General features: G+C 36.7%; 1 long non-coding RNA gene across 2 annotated transcripts in view; it reads left to right on the top strand.

The window, feature by feature from the left end:
• Positions 1–17,955, top strand: part of LOC111924064 (uncharacterized) — a 44,580-nt gene extending 26,625 nt beyond the window's left edge. The window contains exons 3-4 of one of the 2 annotated variants that reach the window (XR_002861433.2): positions 12,497–12,551; positions 16,067–17,955. This is a non-coding gene — a long non-coding RNA (uncharacterized LOC111924064). Of the gene's footprint in view, positions 1–12,496; positions 12,552–16,063 lie in introns of both variants that reach the window. The other variant, XR_002861434.2, reaches the window with a different exon arrangement.
• Positions 17,956–21,463: the final 3,508 nt, after the last annotated feature.

Consider the following 21,463-nt stretch of genomic DNA (forward strand, 5'->3'; position numbering starts at 1 on the left):
CTCAAAACAGCAATGAAATAACAAATAGAGCAGTAACAGCAACAATAAGAATGACAAAGGGTACAAGAAAGATCAATTCAGACAATACTGGATGTTCCACTTTTCTGCCCTGCCAGACCAGAAGCCCTTCTTCCCTTGAAAGAGTCCCTTTCCCCTTCCTCCAGAAACTGTATGAGGTGGTACAGAATAACGTCCAGGTCCTAGCCATGCCCCTTCCTTGCTACTGTAAAAATTAACCCTGTCCTTGCTAGAAGCAGGACACCACCATTGCCCTATGGACCTATGTTTAGACAGTTCCTAGATAAGTTTTTAATGGGCCTGGTTAAAGAATTGGGTTAAAGTAAAAAGATGAGTTGCAATGTGGGAAATTCCAATTAGAAGTAAGAAAAAGTCTACCACTCTGGAAGCAGTCAAACACTAGAGCAGGGAGCGAGAGTGTTTGTGGAGCCTCCATGTAGATTCTGAGGACACAGCCCTGAGCCACTTGCCATAGTTGTCCCTCTTGAGGAAGGACTTGGACAGACCTCCAGAGGTCTGTTCCAACTTCACACTTCTGTGGTTTTGTGATTTTGTTTACATATGCAGGCATATTTTTTGCTCTGTGTTTAGAAGGTCTGTGTCCTTCGATCACTTTTTACATTTGGAAAAAAACAAATCCAACACCCTAGGCTGGACAGTTCTTATTATGCATAATTCTATGGGACTATAATCTAAAGATGAAATTAATTAATATGAAATATGTCCATCTACTTTTACTGAAAGCCAAAGAAAGTTACAACTACTGTCTTAAAAGACACATTGTTGTAAAGTCATTCTTATGGCTTGGATTGTATGTGTTTTAATAATATAAAAGGAACAGGGAAGGAATTAAAGCACGATAATGAAGTTTTCCTTGTGTTAATAATAATGAATTTGTACTTGTTATCAGTATGTACTTGGAACAAGATGAGTCTACATGATAGATAAAGCACTGTGGTTTGTTTTTAACAAAGAGCTGCCTTTGACTGTTAATTAAAATATAATGTCAGCACTAATGGAGGTGTTTACAAAATCCAGATTTGATATTTAAACTGGAAGTAGGGGCCTTATATACTGTGAATTACTTGCTTATCTAGAATTTTAAAGAATGGGCAAATACAAATTAAGATAGGGGAAGAGAGAATGGCTGCTTTAGTGCTGAGGAGAAGAACTAGAAGAGGGGTAGGTTGGTATGATTTTTCTGACATTTTAGCAGACCTCTGAGTAAGTGCATAAAACTTTGGGTCTATCCTAACAAACTCTTCTCCATTTTCTGCATTGAGATTTGCATTTTTATAGATTATTTGAGCAGAATCAAGAGCTAAGAATTCTCTCTGAGAAACATTGTCCTGTTCATCTCTCTGCTGGTAGCTGAAAAGGGCAGTTGAATTCAATAGGGAAAAATAATGAGGAATTTCTTACAACGTTGAGATGTGAGGAATTTCATGTTGGAATTGTCTTCCTTTTGCCTCAGGATAGTAAACTGATCAAACCAAGCAACAGTTTCTTCTGCTGTCTTTGCAGAGAAGGAAAAGGAAATGTTGATAGAAGAATGTAGCAACTGTTATCAACATCCCCCCCTGTAGTCTTTTTTTTCTTTTCTTTATTTCTGCAAGGGATTCCATACTGGTAATAGCTAAGCAGTATGTGAACTGCTCATTTCTATGCTCCTAAAAAAAGTATTTGGGAGTAGCAAGTGTATATATTTGTGTCTTTCTTCTATACGAAAGTCTTGATTACATGTTTTGGTCTTAAGGAGATGTTTCTCAGTGCCAGTTTTTAAACCTGCATGAAGTAGATATGAAAAGTGGAAAAACTGTGGCATATATGACAGTGACACTACAAAAAACTGTGGCATTAGTTTTATGCAAATACTCTAAGCTTTGAATTCCTCTGACCTTAATTACCAATATACCCTAATTTGTGAAATGTCATCTTTTCTTTTAGGTTATAAATAATACTTTTTATTAGTTTACAAGTTACTCTATATAATGTCTAATTTTCTCCCTTTCCTCTTGTGTTTGTCTATTATCTTTTTATGGCAGAAAAATCACATCATGACTAGGACATGTTTTAGAATGCTAATTCCATTTAAGTGTACACTTAAAAAAACCCAAAAAGGCAGACTAAATTCAAGCTTGGACTAGGGCATAATTCTTTAGTGAACAGAGCATTTTGTTTTACAGAAATAACTATAAAAATAACTGGATGCTACGACAGCTTAGGAATGTCACCTAAATTTATAATATAAATATATTAAAAGAAATATTTTTCATTTGAAAACCTTTCCATCTTCTAAGATAGAAGCATGGTATGAGTCATGTTCAATGCATCGGAAGTATGTCTATTCTTCTTCAGAGTGCCATCCTTTTCTCAAAGTCCAAGTACAAAACAGCCTGTGTCAGGAGACCTTCAGATAAAGATAAGAAACCATCTCACACTGTGGGATACAGAAAAAAAATTAACTGTTTCATGTATTACAATTTTTATTCTTGACCTGTACAGGATTTTTCATATTTTACACATTCATTTTATAGACTGTGTATCAAAAGCTTCTTTTAATGCTATTTCTCATAAGATGCAGTCTACATTTTCAAAAACGAGATTTGGCTTGGGGTTCTTTTGTTTCTGGAAAGACTATTTTTGAGATATCTCTGAAAGAGACTGATTTTCAAATGAGTATTTAGGATTTACGTACTAATACTCAGAAAGTTTTAAAGAATCTCCAGAAGGATGGAATAGTTCCAAATCAGTTTTTAAATTATAAAGGTGAGGTGCTTAGGAACAATCAACTCTCACTCATACTGTTAAAAGACAAGATAGTTGCCTGGCTGTATAAACAAAACAATGAAAAATCCTTGCTACATTGAAATAATGCAAAGACCAGCAGGAAAATTTGAAAAGAAGAAAAATCCATACATTAAAATATTAATAATTAATTATTAAATGTTCTCCTGCTTTCAAGAAGCATGAATAGTAATTCTGCAATCACTTCTTTTAATTCATCCCATAAATTAAAAATATATACTCACTGGAAAATGTAAAATTTGCATCCTATCTATTTTTTTCCATCCATCCATCCATCCATCCATCCATCCATCCATCCATCCATCCATCCACCCTATCCATCTATTTTCATATTGCTGTCCACCAATGTGATATTTAAAAACCTTCTCCAAAATAATTATCTTTAAAGTATATTTTAAGATTCCTCTTCTCTGAAAACACAGTGGGTGGCAATCATGTTTAATTTAATGTTGTGACAGCTCTTTTGAGCATCGTGAAGTGTCACAATGTGGAACATTATTCTGTTTATGAAAAGTGCAAAGGCAAAGGTCTTGCACAACTCAATTTAGGTTTATCTAGTCCAACCCCCTTCAAAGAGCTGGGACATCTTCAAATAGATCAAGTTGCTCAGAGCCCCACCCAACATAACCTAGAACGTTTCCAGGGGTGGAGCATCAACCACCTCTCTGGGTGACCTGTTCCAGTGTTTCATCACTGTCCTGGTTTTGCCCAAAAGACAGGATTAATTTTTTGCAGTTGTAGTGAGGATGTGTCTAGGTTGTCACTCCATACCACTTCAGGTTATCTCTTGGGGTCAGAAGGAAGGAATTCTCACTTCTGAGAAAAGGGTCCTGGCTTGGGTTGGGAAGAAAAGCATGGCACCGAGAGGGATGGGGAAGAGGGAAATGCCGTTCCTAACTACAACAATCATGCTTCCTTATATCTAGTCTAAATTGATCCTTTTTCAGTCTAAAGCCCTTAACCCTTGTCCTATTGCAGCAGGCCCTGCTGAAAAGTTTGTTCCTGAAAGTTTCTTATAGACACCCTTTAAGCCTGAAAGGCTGCAATAAAGGCCTCCACAGAACCTTCTCTTCTTCAGGCTGAACAAACCCAACTCTGTCATTCCTTCCTTGCAGAAAAGCTGTTTAATCCCTCCAGACATTTGTGGCCCCCATCCAGACCCACTCTATCAGGTCCGTGTCTTTTCTCCGCTGAAGACTCTGGAGCTGGATGTAGCAGGGCAAAATCACCTCCCTTGATCTTCAGGCCACATATGCTGTGCTGCAGGCTAGAATGTATTTGGCTTTCTGGACTGCAAGTGCACATTGCTGGCTCGTGTCCAGTTTTTAACTCATCAGTAGCTCCAAGCACTTTGCAGGGAAGTCTTGGAAGTAGATTAGTTAAAGAAACGTTATTTCTCTGGAATACTCATATTTTTAGTGAGAGCAGAATCTGGCCCAAGAAAGGAAATAAGGGAAATGTAGTTTGAATTTCTCATCACTATCTGAATAGGCCTGTCAGAATATGACAGTGTCTACTAGGGATTAATAAGTATAAATTGCTTATCCAAACAGAACAAATTATAGGAAAGCTCTAAAAATTTACCTTGGTTTTTTACATTTCAGAGGAAATCAGCTGATGCTATGAAAATAGAGTACATTAAGGGACCTGACAGGCAAAATGGCAGATAGAACAAACAAGTAATTCTGAACAGGGATAGACTGTTCAGTTGTTCTAAGAGTGTTTCATTTCACATTAAATCACTATTAATATTTCATGAATGCTATAGCCAAATTGATATGGAATGCAGAAGGGGTAGTGGAGTAGGAAAAAAATGAACTAAGAAATCAGAGTATGTCCTTTTCTAGGCCTAGATATATTTCAAGTCAGTCATGCTACCAGAATTTACTTCACCTAAACATATGGTCCATTAAGTAGTGTTCATTTTCTTCCCTAAAAAGAGAGAAAATATGCACAATAATGCTTCAAGAAATTTCTTAATTTAATTATAAATGAGCATGCTAAAACATAAATGAAAATGTTTCTTTTACTCCTGACACAGGAGGTTCATGACCTCGGTTTGATCAAGAGTTGAGTAATAGAATATAATGATATGTGAATGTCAGGATAATGAGAACAAAACAGAGTGTGATGACTCTTTGTACAGATTAAAACGTGACAGCAGGCAGTGGTGCCCCCCTGCCTTACCCACACATACACACTATGATCTGAGAAATACTTATTACACCTCAGCCTTGATGAACAGCACCTGGGCTGAGCTCCTCTTGAGCTCATCAGAAATGCTATCTGTTCCCAGGAACTTATGCTCTCCTAATGAGTACCTGTTGTTTTTTTTTTTAATGAACAGCCTTGGACACCCCTTTTTTTCCTGAATAACAACTCAAGTGGAATAATATTTATGTTATTAGAGTTTCAAAGAAAGTCACTGATCCAAATTGGAGCCAGGATGAAAAATTGCTTCAGCCAACTTTCTTGTGGCCGATAAACCGTAGTCCAAAATGAGACTATTTAAGGTCTTTTGGACTACAGAAGGCTGTGACCAGCGACCTCCTTCTGAGCGGGACCTCTTGGAGCTGGTGAACTTTCAAGGTTTTTACTTGGAGGAGCACCAAACAACAAAAATGGATCCTGGGCTGATACTCTCCACTCCTTAAAGTTTGCCCCTTTGCCTGTTGAGAAGATGCAAAGGCATCCAAAGTGACTATTTCACTGAATTTGAGTGGAAGTTTTCACTGGTACCTTTTGCAGACTCTTTATGTATGTCTGAGTGCATGCGAGTGCAAAGGTGCCACAGTAAATGTATTTGAGTGCTGCTCTCCTAGATTCTTAAATACTTTATATATGTAAGTTAGTTAGGCCTGTACATAAGTTACTATTGTGGTGCAGTAAATTCTACATGAATACTTTGGAAAATTGTTTGACTTATGTTACAGTTAAGTTCTAGTGGTCCACACTCCTTTTTTATCTTTGCCGTTTCCAATCCTTTTGTCTTCCTTACCTCCACATAGCTAGTTTTGGGTTTATTTCAGCTTGGATTTATTGACTCAGGATTTTTTTTTTAGTTTTTTATTCAGTGTGCTTTAACCATCTAGTAAGTAGTAGAGAAAACCTTGAAAATGAACTTCGACATACTTTTGCTTTTATATTAAACCTGTTTTTACTGATTTGTTTGCTGGTGATCATTTCAGTGATCTTAAAGTACTCATTTGTGACACAGAACAATACTCGAAACTGATGGAAAAGTGAAGTGTGATAATGGTTTGATTGCACATAATCTTTCTATTTAATGCCACCAGTATGAAAGATTGGGGAAGGTGCTTCTGCATGGACATCCAATGCCTTCAAGAAGCAGAAGGTCCAGATGGAAATGTTATATGTGGGTGTTGACCTCCTGTCCTGAACCAGGCATTGAGACTACCCTGAGTCAATGCTGTGTTCCCATGGCCGAGCTGTGCTGGTCAGTGAAGAAATAACTGGGGCAGTCTCAGTTAATTGTGTGTGTGTGCATGGGGGTAGGATTTTCCTGACATTGCCTCTGTCCTATTTAGCCTATTCAGTAGATTGAATTTAGCAGCATCATGTTTTTAATGATCTTTTTTTCCCCTATGACAACTTTTGTTATTAATGGGCACTTATTAGGTGTCATATAACAGCAAAGAACAGTTCAGACAGTGGGGATGAAAGCTTCCAATATACTTTGTCTTTTTCCTTAAATTTCATACTCCTCGCTGCTGGTCTGCCAGACTATATGGCCCTGATGTTCCGGTTTTTTTAGTTTATAAAATTAAACCTTGAAAGTAACACCATGTAACCAGAGTGGTAAGAGTGTCATACATATGTGATAAACATACTCACCTTCCACAATTTTAGAGAAATCAAGGGCATGAAATACCCTGAGTATGCTCCCAATAGAACATTTTAGTGCTAAAGGCACCATTGGCTGCTTACTGTTTTCATGATGCATCTTTGGTATAATGATGTGCTAAACAAATGGTTGGTTTAATAAAATGTATATTAAAAGGCAAGTTCAAAATATGAAGTTTTAGTCTGAGAAATGACAGTATTATAGCTAATAATAGTATGAATAATGCTAAGAGTAGTTTGCAGAAATGTTGATCCCCTGTTCAGGAAATGGTGATGTTTAGATGTACTATTAACTTTCTAAAAGTTAGAGTGTAATAAGGGCACATATATCACACATCAGTAGCTATGTTTGGTGCAGTGAAGTGAGGTCATCTTTTGGAAGCTACATATTCCCAAAAAATTATGGCTTTGCTATGGATATGCCATATGTGGCATAACATACTCACTGTGTTGCTTCTATCCTGACTGGTTTTACCTCTCTTTTGTTTTAGGAATTTTTGCTGTGCCTGAAAACTAAAAAATATCTCAAGATTTTAGAGTCATTAAATGTTACACTACTTAGAAGGGAAAAAAAAAGGATTTGGGCGTTTGCATTTCTCATAGCTTTCTGATCCTTTAGGGTACATTTTCAGTGAAATTTCAAAGCTTTTTTCCATGACTTGAAGAATTACAAGCAAAATATTTTAGTATGCAGACTGAGATTTTCATGTGGGCTTTGAATTTTGGCCTCAGGATCTTCCAGAAAAACAGAAACTATCATGAGACTTATGTTTAAAATCTTAACAACTGGCATACTCGGAGTACTAAGGACATGTCCATAGTGCCCAGCAGAGTAGGCAGGATAACTCTGAAGCTGGCAGGCACCACACTAGTTCTGGAACCACAGAGAATGTAACTGATGACATTTTTGCACATGTATGACTTTCTGTCAGCACGCCTACTGATTCTGAGACTAGAAATCCTACTGCAGCAAACTGCACCTGCTCAAGTCTCTCTGTGCACAGTTACATATGGGCAAACTTAGTCATGAATAATTTATGCACTAAACTTTAATTCATTACCATAGAATAGCTATCTGTGGAAAAAAGGAGTAATACGCCTAGGTTTTGATGTATGAAATAAATGAGCAATTAACATCATTTTTAGAATTGTAAAAATATTAGTATATTCATTTTTCTGATACAGGTCTTTCTATAATTTCATGCAAGGTTAAGTGACAAAAATTTTCACTGGTACACTAAAACATTGTAAAGATTATTTTTAGGAAATTTTTCTGTTACTGTTTAACATACTGTTATTCTTCAACATGATTAATACCTTGGATGAAGAAGTTAAAGAACTACTAAGTAGGTTTCTCAGTGACACTAAATTGGAGGAGCTGTGGGCTCCCTCAAGGGCAGAGAGACCTTGACAAATTAGAGATATGGGCAATCACTAACCATATGAAGCTTAAAAAGGGAAAATGCTGGATGCTGAGCCTGGGATGGGGTAACCCTGGTTTACGTACAGACTAGGGAGTGAGAGACCAGAGACCAGTGCTGTGGAAAGGGACCTGGTGATCCTGATTGATGGGAAGTTGAACATGAGTCAGCAGTGCCCTGACAGCCAGGAGGGTCAATTGTGTTGGGCCTGTATCAGGCACAGCATGGCCAGGTGGTCAGGGAGTGGATTGTCCTGCTCTGCTCTGAGCTGGGGCAGCCTCATCTCGAGTGCTGGGGGCAGTTTTGGGTGCCACAGCATAAGAAAGACATTGATCTGTTTAGAGAACATCCAAAGAAGGGTAATTAGGATAGTGAAGGGCTTTGAGGGGAAGCTGTATGAAGAGCAGAGGAAGTCACTTGGTCTGTTCAGCCTGGAGAAGAGGAGACTGAGGGGAAACCTCATCATGGTCTTCAACATCCTCATGAGGGGAAGTGGTGGGGCATGTACTGTTCTTTTCTCTCTCATGACCAAGTAACACAGCTTGGTCAAGGAGAGGAAATGGCCTGAAGCTGAGGTTGGGGGAGGTTTAGGTTGGGTATCAGGAAACAGCTTTTTATCCAGAGGTTGGCTGGGTACTGGAAGAGGCTCCCAAGGGAAGTGGTCACAGCACCAAGCCTGACAGAGATCAAGAAGCATTTGTGCAAAGTTCTCAGGCACATGGTGTGACTTATGGGGTGGTGTCCTATGTAGGGCCAGGAGTTGGACTCTGATGGATACCTCCCAGCTGAACATATTCTATGATATCAACCTCAACTAAGTCTGTTATTATAACCCTATAGTATTCCTTCTCAATTAATATATTTATCTCATTAATGTTTTTTATGCACAACATAATACCTAGAAATAATCTTGCCCTTAGTGAGAAGCTTTGAAATTATAAGAAACATTTCAGATAATCTATTGATAAATTGAAAATAAGGAAGTAGGATTTCTGGTTATTTTATTACTTTAGCTTGGGAACCTCCAGATCATACTGTGTGGGAGTTTTAGTTTTTTTGCCTTAAGCATGTAGCTTAGAATACTATCTATGCATTGTGTTGCAAAAAATCCTAACAAAAAACCCCATCAGAACAGGCTTGCTCTGACTGTAGTTTATGAAATGTTCTTTCATGAAAAGTAGTTACCACAGGAACAAACAGAAACTAATAAACCTAAATAAAAGACAGGTTTAACACTGCTGCCTTGGGCATGACTGCTCATGATGCCCATGCAATGCATCATGAACTGCATTGTACAGATTCCTGCTGACCCTGTGTAGAGAAACATCAAGATAAATTTTACTTGCCAAATTGAATGCAAGTCATTCTGAAATGTTTGGAGTTTTTTGTAACTAAATGGTGCAACTGACATTATATTTGTGTCATGTTGGTGCTTAGAATGAAAATTTAAAGTCTTGTGTTTGATTTGTTGGAAATACTAGTATTAAGACCTATATGTGATACTGTGTTTCTGTAATGGAAAAAGAAAAATGAATGCTGCATCACAATAGCATATTATGTTATTTGGGCACTTGAATTATCTTTTGCTCATAGCTTTTTTAATACATATGGATTTTGTGAGACTAAAATATGCATTAAATAAATAAGCTGAAATTGCCGTAGTATTTCAGTTTAAAATTATCCCAGTCTGCATACATTTTGTATGCATTTTCCAGTAAAGTTACAGCTACTAACATAAAGAAACAAAACCAGCCAGATCTAATTGGTAGTCTCTAAGATGTAGCACTTGACTGTCTCTTCTGATGTACTTCCTCCAAATTGCAGTTTTCTGATAATGAGCCCCTGTAATGCTGTTTTCCACAGACATGAAGATAAAAGTTAAATATTATCAAGGTTAAAAGTCCTAGTGTAGTGAAAATGGGTCTTTCTAAATGAAAACTTGTCATGCTCCTTAGACATCCTGATGTGGAACATTGAATGGTCATCTTAAGGAATTATTTTAACATTATATAGGACTTTTGATTTGTTTTTTTTCTTCTTCTTAAGAATTGTATATAACATGGGGTCTTCTGACTTAAATTTTGGATAGAGCTCTTGAGTGTACCAAGGGATTGAGAGTGACCACTTTGCAGATAATGCTTCTGAGTCAATTTCAATTAATTTGAAATTTAGTTCAAATTGATTCCTTTCAAGTCTCAATTAGAAATAAAACAGAGTAGCAAAATCAACTATAGGTATCTAGGTATGTAGATGATTATTATTATACTTAGGGGAAAACTTATATTGAATTTGCTTAGTGTACTATAAAACATTAAAACCACTTCTAATATAGTTAATGCTATTTACCTATTGTGCAAATAAAGTTAGGCAGATAGAGTTATTTTGTTATCATCACTGGCAGCAAAATCAGGGCAAAACACAGCCCATGTAGAATATTATGATATATTTGTAACATCAACTTAATATTATTGATCACAAGCTGTAGAAAGAGTAGGAGTCATAGAAAGGCCTGAGAGTTACAGACTATATAGGAGAGTCCCTGTGGAGATACAGCCTGAGGAGGTTTCTTTCTTCTTTTGATGGTATCAGTGTTATAGAAGAATTTCAGGACCTTAGCTCATGCAAATTTACATGTCATATTTCCTTTTTGGTCACAAATATTTAGTCATTATTTTCTTCCTAAAGAGCTTAAATGCAGGGGTCCATTCATATCTGAAAAATTTATCATGACAAGATTTAGCAAGAGAATGAATTTCTATAGTATTTTCAAGTTCCTCTTAAAAGTCGGTTCTTTTGTTGTTTTGTTGTTGTTGTTTTGGGGTCTTGTTTATTGTTTTTGTTTGTTTTAATGTGACAAACAACAACAATAAAAAGGCTATTACATTTGGATCTATCTTTGAAATTTTGAATATTTTATTTTATCCCTGAGTAAACTGTTCTGTACTTTAAGGTACTTCTTACACAAATGACCCAGACACTGATCTGCTTCCCTATGCCTAGTAGACATCTGATAAAAACATGCATTGTTGAATTACCTCATGAATTTAAAGTGACAAGAAATTACTCTTCATAAAGACAGAAAAAGGGAACCTAGTCATCTTGACTCATCCTGATCTGAGATGGAATACATGGGAGCAAAGTTGTCTTGTTTCTGAATGGGCTTTGCAATGTTGAAATGTAGAGAAAATGTATTCTCTACTTCTTGATTGCAATATCCTAGCTCCCATCATGGACAAATGGTACACTGGCCTTTCAAATTTTGGATTAAAACAAACACCAAAGGTGTATATTTAGAAAGCTCATTAAAGATTTAGCTGACATATCACAAAAAAAAAAAAAAGTATGACTTTCCTTGTACCTGTGGAAAAAAATAGCTCAAAGCTTAAAATATAGAAGATTTAAACATCTATAAACACTGGATTTATTTGGGCTTTCTTACAAGTCCAAGGGATGGCCTTCCCGAGTATTAAAATAGATTTCAAAAATAGATTTGAAAACATTACTAATTTCATTGAATTGTTTTGGCATCGGTGTTTGTTATATTCACTTTTGTCATTTACTTGTTATTTTTTTTGGTAAGATGTAAATAGAGATAACTGACCTATAAGAAAAATTGCATAGTTAGCTGTAGTGGCTCCTACTAAATATGCACCTCTTCTAAATTTCACTACAACTGAACATACAGTTTACTGATTTTCATCTTTAGATGCATCTTTCTTTTTATAATCTTTAATTTATGAAATAGATAGGCATAAGGTATATTGATATTGACCTGAAGTTACTGTCACTAACAACATTTTTCAGCCTTCTGGTAAGTCATAAGAGGAAGAAGCACATGCATATATGTTCAACATTTCTACATTTTATGACCTAGTCATAGAATTTCTGATCTTAGAATTCACAGTTCCAGAGTATTTCAAATGTTTGGGTTCAGTAATATGTTGTGTTCAAGCTGTTTTGGATTTGTATCTAACTTACAGTATTCATTTACCCTATTTTTTGTAATATATTATCTTCTGTGTCATCATGTAGGCTCTGCAGGGAGAGTCTTTGAACTTGATAAATTAATGATGGGATAAGTCTTTTTTTCCTCTTGGACCTACATTAAAACATTTCTGTAAACAGTGTTGTAGTTAAAATTCTCTCATGGAATGTCTTTGTATAGCCTATGCACTTACCCACTCTTTTGAGAAGTACTGAGTCATAATAATGAATGGTGCTTGTCTCATCTAGAGAATATATTTCCTTTGTCTGCTACTGAAAAAAAGGTGTTCCATCCTAGTTAACTTTGAAATTTACTAGAGGGTGTGAAAGAACATCTCCTGTTGAGCCACAATAAATGATCAGAAAAATCATCTTTGTTGTGTTTCTATGTCTGATTCCAGGCCATCATGCTTGTTTCTCTCCCAGGGGATCAAGACCAACATGGACTGTGAAGAGGTAAGTTCTTAGCAATAAATCTGCTGAGGACTGATAAAAAAAAGGAGATTTAACTTGCGCTGTTTTTTTGGGAAGCATAATTATCAATCTGGAGAACCAAAATGTGTGTCAGAATGTGTCACAAAGAGTGAGAGCAAGTGATATTGCTGAAGTAGGAGAGAAACTTAAGGGCTTTAAGGTGACCATTTGGTGTAGTAGATTCAGTGAGTATAAAAGATGCAGACAAGCTACCTTCAAGAAAAATGTCCTGTGTTGATTTTCACCTTAAAGATCATCTTTCATAACACTATACATTTTAAATATTTTGACTGTGAATATATGGTTTTGTCTTTTCAGACTTACAGATGGACGAACTTACTCCTACATTACTTTTTCAATTGAAATTGTATTTTTTTCATTATATTGCTTTCCTGTCTTTTGATTTTTACAAATTTGTCCATTGTTTGTAATTATTTGACAAAATAGATGTATACACATTCCAGACAGGGTTTTTTGTTGAGTTAGGTATCATTTTATTTTGATTTAATGCATGCTTTTCTATTCTTTATGGCTTATTGGTCCACACCTTATACTAATAGCCATCAATAGAACATTGCATAGAGCTTTTGAATTTGCAAAATTTTATTTTTTATAAAATTTTCTATGAATATAAGCTATCTGCTGCTTTCTGCTTCTCCTTCTGCCTCTTATCCATTAATTTTTCCAGTCTTGCTTTTTTCAAGCAGTTGATATTCAGCAGGTCCAGTGATATACTAATAAAGTATTCTGAAATTAAACCATACCAGTCACTAATGGTTTCCAGAAGATTATTCAGACTCTGTAATAAAGAAGACTAAAATAATCTGACTTGTACCTCAGATCCAATGTTGGTGCTAATATTCATCTCTTGCAGTCAGCAACCTCAGGATCTCATCCAGGGAAGCAGGAGGATTCTGGGGACCAGCATGAAACACCAACAAGACGGGCTCCCATTCATGAAACCATTTATTCAGCATGGGAAGAAAGTCAGGTCCAGAACAGAGAGCTCCAAACAGAGGCACAGCAGGGGTTTTTGAGGGACAGAACTTTTGAGGGTTTCCACCCCTGAGAATGGAGTTCAGGGTCAGGGACCACTAGAAACGCAACAAGGGAGAAACCCCCAGGGACTCAAACCCAATCAGAACACCTGGGCCACCCTTTGCAAGGGGTTTGGGGTGGGACAATGTAACTCTTTGCCTCCCCTGAGGCACACTGCCACATCTATCCCCTGACTAAAAAAACTACTGTGACCTTATAGAATCACAGAATGTTAAAGTTTGGAAAGGACCTTAAAGATTATCTAGTTCCAGCCTTCATGCCATGGGTAGGGACACAACCCACTAGACAAGCTCACTCAAGGCCTTACCCAGCCTGGCCTTGAGCACTTTCAGGGCTGGGGAATCTGCAGCCTTCCAGAGCAATATGTTCTGGTGCCTCACCACTCTCACACTAAATAATTTCTTCCTGAGATTTAAACTGAATTTCTCCTTTTTCAGTTTTTACCTATTACTCCATGACCTATGGACATGAACATGGACAGCTCATCATGAAGAGTCCCTCTTTGGCTTTCCTGTAGGCCCCCTTCAGATGCTCAAAGGTTACTATGGGGTCTTCATTCAACCTTCTCTTTTCCAGGCTAAACAGCCCCAATTCCAGTCCTCTTATCAATTTTGCGCTCCTCCTCTGGACTAACTTCAGTAGTTCCATGTCCTTCTTATTTTGGGGGTCCAAAAGGGTATGTAACACTCCAGGTGGGAATTCAGCAGAGAAGAGAGAGGGGGAGAATCATCTTCTTTGATCTGCTGGCCATGTCCCTTTGGGAGCTCAGGATTCCATTTGCTTTCTGGGCTGGGAGTGCACACTGCTGGCTCATGCTGAATTTTTCACCAGCCATCACCCCAGGTCCTTCTCCTCAGGGCTGCTCCCAATCACTTCTCTGTCCAGCCTGTAGATATTCCTGGGATTGCCCTGACCCATGTGTAGGACCCTGCACTTGGCTCTGTTGAACTTCATATGGTTTGCACAGGCTCAGCTCTGCAGACTGTCTGGGTCTCTCTGGATGCCATCTCTTTCCTCCAGCACGTCAGCTGTATCACACAGCTCGGTGTTTTCAGTGAACTTGCTGAGGGGGCACTTGATCCCACTGTCCATGTTGCCAACAAAGATGTTAAACAGACCTTGACCTTTAATTTTCTGAACTGCTATCTCACCGAAGTTACTTCTGAAAAAAATTCCGAGGATATATTTTAGAAACAAGGCAGTATTGCAATCACATGGTCTTTCTTCAAGAAGTTTTCCATGACTTATCAATTTGAGCCAAATTCACAGAGGATTAAAGGTTATGAACATAATTAAATTCCAACAAGTGTTATGAGATCAGCAATTACCAGTTTTGTGTTGCCAGCTGTTAGGTCTATCAGCATGCACATGCTTGCTGGCCAGCAGCAGCACACACAGCCACAGCATATGCTGTCACTTGTCCATCTGGGGCAGCCATGGAGCAATATACTGGAGAGGAACTGAAAGATTTATGAGGGTGAGAGAGATAAATAAATAGAAGTATGAAAGGCAGTTAGAAACATGAAGGACACACCATATTACAGAACTATTTCCTTCTGCATGTTGTGCTACGTAGTCATTCTCTATGTGCATCCTTTGTTTGGCAAATATAGATTCTGCTTTTGTAAAATTATTATGCTGAGACAGAAATGTAACTGATTTATTAGGGGTGTGGTTTTGCCTTTTTTGTTTTATGACTTTATTCTATTTTTTATTACTTTCTAAAAGTACTAGTAGTCGTATATGAAATAGCTGAAGTAAGTTTATTTTACCAGACCACTCATAAAATCTCTGAATTACCTGTCAGCAAAGCCTTTACTTAAAAGGGCCGTTTTCTTTTTTTCCATCAAATTTCTCTTTACAGTTAAGCAAATTATTTGGCTCTTTTATTTTTGCAAATGATATGTAAGAAGCTTCAGATTATTATTATTATATTGCAATTGTTAACTGAAAGCTAAATACAAACATATGGTAGGCTAGAAGTTATTTGATGTGTTCACTTTGAAGATTTCTTCAGCTGTCTGAAGTTCATTATTCACAGGTTGGAACAGACCCCCACCATTTCATAGTCTCAACTGCTTTCTGATTGAATGACTGCAGCTTTAGTAGAAAAGAACATTTGAAGCTCATCTATCACATCAATATTCATATGCAAACTCAGATATTTCCCTAAGGAGTTGACACATCTTGACTTCTGGTTCGATCAAAAATCTGTTTTCTTCAATGTTTATGGACAAAATTATAAAACTTCTGCAGACTACTTGTGCTACTATAGCTGCAACAAGTCTGTATGTATAATAGGAAAAAAAAAAATAATCACGGAAATACGATGTATTTTATTGTTAATAAATTACACCAGTCTTAAATGCTATCTGGCTTTATCCTGACTATTCAAATAATCTTGTTTCCCCTTTAATCCCATGCATTATTTCAAGCAGTGGAGTTGAGACTGTGTCACTCAGCTGAAAGCAAGGTTGTTTAGAGAAGATGGAGCGGGCAGTTGAACTGTAATCACCCTGAACAGAAAAGGTCTGAAGACAGCTGCTGTGGTCTTATGAAGAAGAGGCTAGTTGCATGGAGTTCATGTTTGCAATAAGTTGAAATGATTGACTTTCCTTTTCTAAGTTTATTTTACAAGAAGCTACTAGGTTGGCTAGGAATCTGTTTTAGCAGCTGAAATATAGGAAACAAAGACACATTTAGAACTTCTGGAAAATCCATAAATTATCTGGACCAAATACTTTAGTAGTTGACCATTTCTAAAGAAATAGAGATAGCATAAACAGTCCTCAGAAGGCTTGTTTCCAAAGCAGACAATTGTAAATGGATTGGGGATTTGTATGCCTAAACAAAGAAGCAAGAACAATGACTCTGTATTTCCTGTAGTAAATATGTTCTATTGGTCTCATAAGTAGAGATTATGAGTTCTAATATTGAGAGATGGAGTAAATCTTTGCTTTATATTACAACAGTTTTTGGATTGAACATATTCTCAGTAGGCTTTGATATTCCCATCCTGCAGTTAAGTAAGTTTTAAATGATACGACCTTATATATGAATGTATAGATTCTAATGTATTGTGTGAAGAACATACAGTAGAGACTGAGTACAAAGATTAATTGAAGTGAGATAAGCAGGCGTTTTATATAAGAAATATTTTCAAGAAACATCTGAAACAGGGCAGTTTGTAACAGCCATAGTCTTCTTCATGTTTTATTATGATAACAGTAAACATTTTGTTTTGTCAATGCTAATGATCCTTAACTTTGGCTTGGGATATCCAAATCACCTCTTGGTCTTTAATTTCAAGCAAAAATAAACATGTCTTTGCAAGGCATTGTTTTGGCCTTAAAGAAAATAGTATTTTGGTTACAGAGTCATATTTTTATAGATTTGGAAAGTGTATGGCAAGCATGTGGTGTTTATCAGTTACTGTAGGAAGATATTTGAAGGAGGGCAAAGTCTGTGTGAGTCTTACTTATTTCTTTCAAATATTCCCTCTTCAGTAGCTGAGAAGATTAATACCATTAATGTTCACAACTTTTGGTTGTTAAGATGAGAAAGCATTATTAACTTAAAATGTTCCTTTATGAAAATTTTTGGGTTCCAAGAAATGCAATTAGACAAATAAATTTGAATGTGTTTAATAAGCATACAATGATTCAATATTTAGACAGCTTGTTTTTGCTTTAGTTTTGGACTTGACTTTTTCAAAGTTTAGCTAAATCTAGCAGAATCAACTAAAAAAAAACAACATAACAAAACAAACAAACAAACAAAAAATCCAACATTGGCTAGAGACTATCAGTTTGCACAGGTGCAAATGGGTTTGATCATATGTTAATTTATCGAGAGCTGAGGGCACAACTCCAAACTGCAAAACCAGATGCTCTGCTTTTTTCTCTATGTGAGAGAGCTGGAAAAGAGAAAGACTGAAAACCCATGAATCATGGGAGGATTCTGTTTTTATGATCTGGAGTTTAAAGCAATCATAAAATTTGAGAAACTGGAGATAGTTTCAAATATATGGAGGCCAGCACTCCTTAAAAAATAAAAATCCCTGGTTTATCTATGCAGTTTATCTACTATGGAGGCTCTTGAACCTTTTCTTATTATTATTTCTGGTTTTCTTCCTATTCTGTATAATTCCAGCAAGAGAGATTCCCTCAAGCAAAATTGCTTTCCATTGTCATCCCTCCCTTTCCTTGATCTCTGGTGGCTCTTGAATCTATTATGGCACTCTGTATGAAACAAGCTTATGTCAATTCACATTCTTTCATCTCCTTTTTTAATTAAATTCACTTGTTTTTTAGAAGCACCATAAAAATGTCTGTTGCAGTTTATTAAAATTTTGCATTATGAATATTTATTTTAGATATAAACTTTCAATCTATTTAAACAGATAAACTGCCTCCCAGTGAATTTGGAAGTGGGAGAGAGAAGAGAAATACAATTAGAAGGAGAAACTCTTCTTTTATAGAAGAAAGGCAGACCTTTCAGACCTGTAAACATATATAAAGCATAATATTAGATGTATTGCAGGCTACAGCTGGGTATTTGAGAGGGTTGGGGGGAATTAACTAGTAAATCTCTTAAATATTATTCCAACTGGGTGTAAATAAATGTTTCAGAAGTGATATATTTACTAGTACTGATAACGTTGACTTCCCTATTTTATCAACACCTTGCAATTAATTTTTTATTTTATGTTTTTCATGACCTCTTGACAGCTATTTTGACCTCCATGCTATAGTAAAAATACAGATCACTAATTTTCAAGTATGTATTGGAATCATACTTAAATTGAAAACGTGGTTTTCTGTAGAAGATCTATTACCTTTCATCCAGCCAAGAATCTTGGTCTGCTTTTCACAAATAACTGCATCTGGTTGTTATTTTAAATTCATTATGGCCAAATTTAATCTCTTGATCTTCTTTTTTAAAACATTTCACTAATTCATTTTCCATCCTAGGCAGAAACATCACTGTTCTCCAAATTACTTCACTAATGTCAAGCTTAAACTCCTGCTGTCTCCAGGGGGATGCTTTCACTGGGTTTCTCTCAAACCTTGTCAGTCCAACTGTGCACGCAGTCAAAACATTTGTGCAAGCTTTTATTATTGCCTACATTAACTATGACAACATCTGTTCTCTAGACTTCCTTAGAGCAGCCTTGCTCCTCTGAAGTCATTGCAGGATATTGCTGCTATAGTCACCTTGAACTCATTTGCTGAGCATTATATTTGCCCTATTTATTGTCCTTCATCATTTTTAATTTTACCCCTTTACACTTTTTCTCCTCTGTCTTTCCAATAATTGAGTCCAACCATCATTGCAAAATCTAGTCAGACATCTAGTCAGACTTATTTCATTTCCTTCTACAGGTCAGTTTTGCTAAGACTAGGATCAATTTAAGAAACCATTGAAGTACCCTTTACATTCTGCTGAGTAGGTGTATTGGGTCTGGCTGAGCTGGAGTTCCTTTCCCCACAGGAGCCCTCACAGTGCTGTGCTCTGCATCAGGAGCTGGAAAGGTGTTGATAACACACCAGAGTTTTAGGTACAGCTGAGCAGTGCTGGCACAGCATCAGCGCTGTCTCTCAATATTCTGCACCCCCGTCAGAAGGCTGCAGGTGTTTAAAATCTTGGGAAGGAACATAATCAGGCCAGCTGACCCAAACTGACCAAAAAACCATTCCATACTATATGATGTCAGCTCAGATATAAAAGTAAAGTAAAAGGAGGAGGAAATGAGGACATTTGTTACTCAAAATGTCGGCCTTCCAGAGCTCCGCTTACTGAAGTCCTGCTTCCCAGGAAGTGGCTGGACATTGATTGCTGATGTAAAATATTTACCTCTTTGCACACAAACACATGACATTTTGAGTTTTGGTTTTGTTTTGGTTTTTCGCTTTTTCTAAACTTATGAATCTGTCTTATCTTCTTCCTCCATCTTGCTGAGGGAGGAGAGTATAGAGTGGCTTGGTGGACAGCTGGCATCCAGCCAAAGTCAACCCACTCCAATAGTATTAACTTATATCTAAGCTTTTTTTACCTAACTTTGTTTTTCCTGTTCTCAAAATGACAAAACATTGGGTTTTTTCAGGCCTTTTCTGTGTAGACAGCTTTCCAAAACCTTAAACCTGAAAAAGAGGTAAGTGAAAAATTTTTTTCAGAACTCCTAAAGAAAGCTGCAAGTGATCGATCAGATAGAACAGAAATTATAGCAATTCATAAGACATTCTCCCACTGTGGCCTTGCAGGCAGATTCCTACTTCCAAATTAGTTTGTTTATCACATCAGTGGCCTTGAGTTGGAACAAACTCTACCAGGTCCCTTTTGGCATCTGCAGAGTTCTCTTTCTGATATCTCTCTGGTGTGCCTGAGACATTGGAATCAGTCATACATCAACCAATTCCCAAGAAGTGACAGATGTCCTGACACTGTTTGTTGCCTACTGCCTTTCCCAGAGCTACTGGTGTGGATGCCTTTCCTGTGACTGATGCTTCGCTGTTCCTACAGAAGGAGCAATCACTCCATCCAGGATACACCTCTTCAGAGGAATGCAGACATAATGTACACAAGCATCGTAACATACAAGCTGAAAGTGCCATAACAACTGCTGCACATTTAGTTAACTGTCTTGGATTGTTTGGAGAACTAAAATTACTCTGGGGGCAAAAATCAAATATTTTTACACATATCTAAGGTGAGGCTGCATCAAACCCATATTTGGCAGAAAAAGCCAGATTCAAGACATTCTTTCCTATTTACAAGTTCAGCAATTATTCAGGCAAGTATCGTGCCTCTGCCTATAATGAAGGAATCCTGATTCAACCCATCCTGAGATAACTGATTTCTTGTATTTGAGGTGCCTCTCATTTCCCTGATTACAGAAAAAAGACAGTTGAGGCACCTAACTTTCAGAAGGCCATCATTGTGGCTTAAGGTTGGTCACAGTGTTCAGTTTTAACTTCAGAATACTAAGGTTTTGATCTGAAGTTTTAAAAACAAACAATTCAAAGACTTCATTTAAAAATCTGTTTGGTTTTATTATAAAATTATCAAACATGACAAAACACAGAAATAAACCAGGACAACCTGTCATATTTTAAGATGGAAAAAAAAAAAAACCCAGTAAAATAAATGTCCAGTTAAATATGGAAATGCTTTCCATCAGTAGAATTTCCTAGAACACAGAAATCCCATACTTGCCAAGTTTCAATGGCAAAAAAATTAAGGTTGAAAGTTCCTAAAGACACAGCATCTTCCACCTACCTGAACTCAGCAACAACAGAAAAAAAATGTGGTAGAAGAATTCTAAGTATGGCTTGCAGCATATCCAGTGTTGAGAGATAACACATCTGTATCTGTATTTGGAATATATGTATGTATAGTTGAAAAGTGCAACGGGAGTGCATTTTATATAATATACATAGTACAGTGGAAATGGCTCTTATATTTTATATTTCGTATTAATTCACAAAGTATGTTCATATAGGATTTGTTTTTTCTGGTTGTAATAAGAAAAAGGATGTTTTCAATATAGCTAAAGATGAAAAAGGGAAGCTGGATAAAATGGAAATATTTTCTTACAAATCAGTAACATCATTACCCAAATGAAACACAAGAGTGATGATGGGGTCTGTATGTGCTTGGGGATAACTAATTCCTCGATGCAAGGTCCTTAGTAAGGTGATTCTTAGCACCTTCTGTGAATAACAAAACTATTCTAGTTGACATATTGGCCATATAATTGCACTATTACTAAACCAAGGGGTATTTTTCATTTTTTGGTCTGGTATTAAAGCGTGAATATCAAGAAAAGTCTGATC

The sequence above is a fragment of the Cyanistes caeruleus genome, chromosome 1 (assembly GCF_971803275.1).
Source record: "Cyanistes caeruleus chromosome 1, bCyaCae1.hap1.1, whole genome shotgun sequence".
In the NCBI taxonomy this organism is placed as follows: domain Eukaryota; kingdom Metazoa; phylum Chordata; class Aves; order Passeriformes; family Paridae; genus Cyanistes; species Cyanistes caeruleus.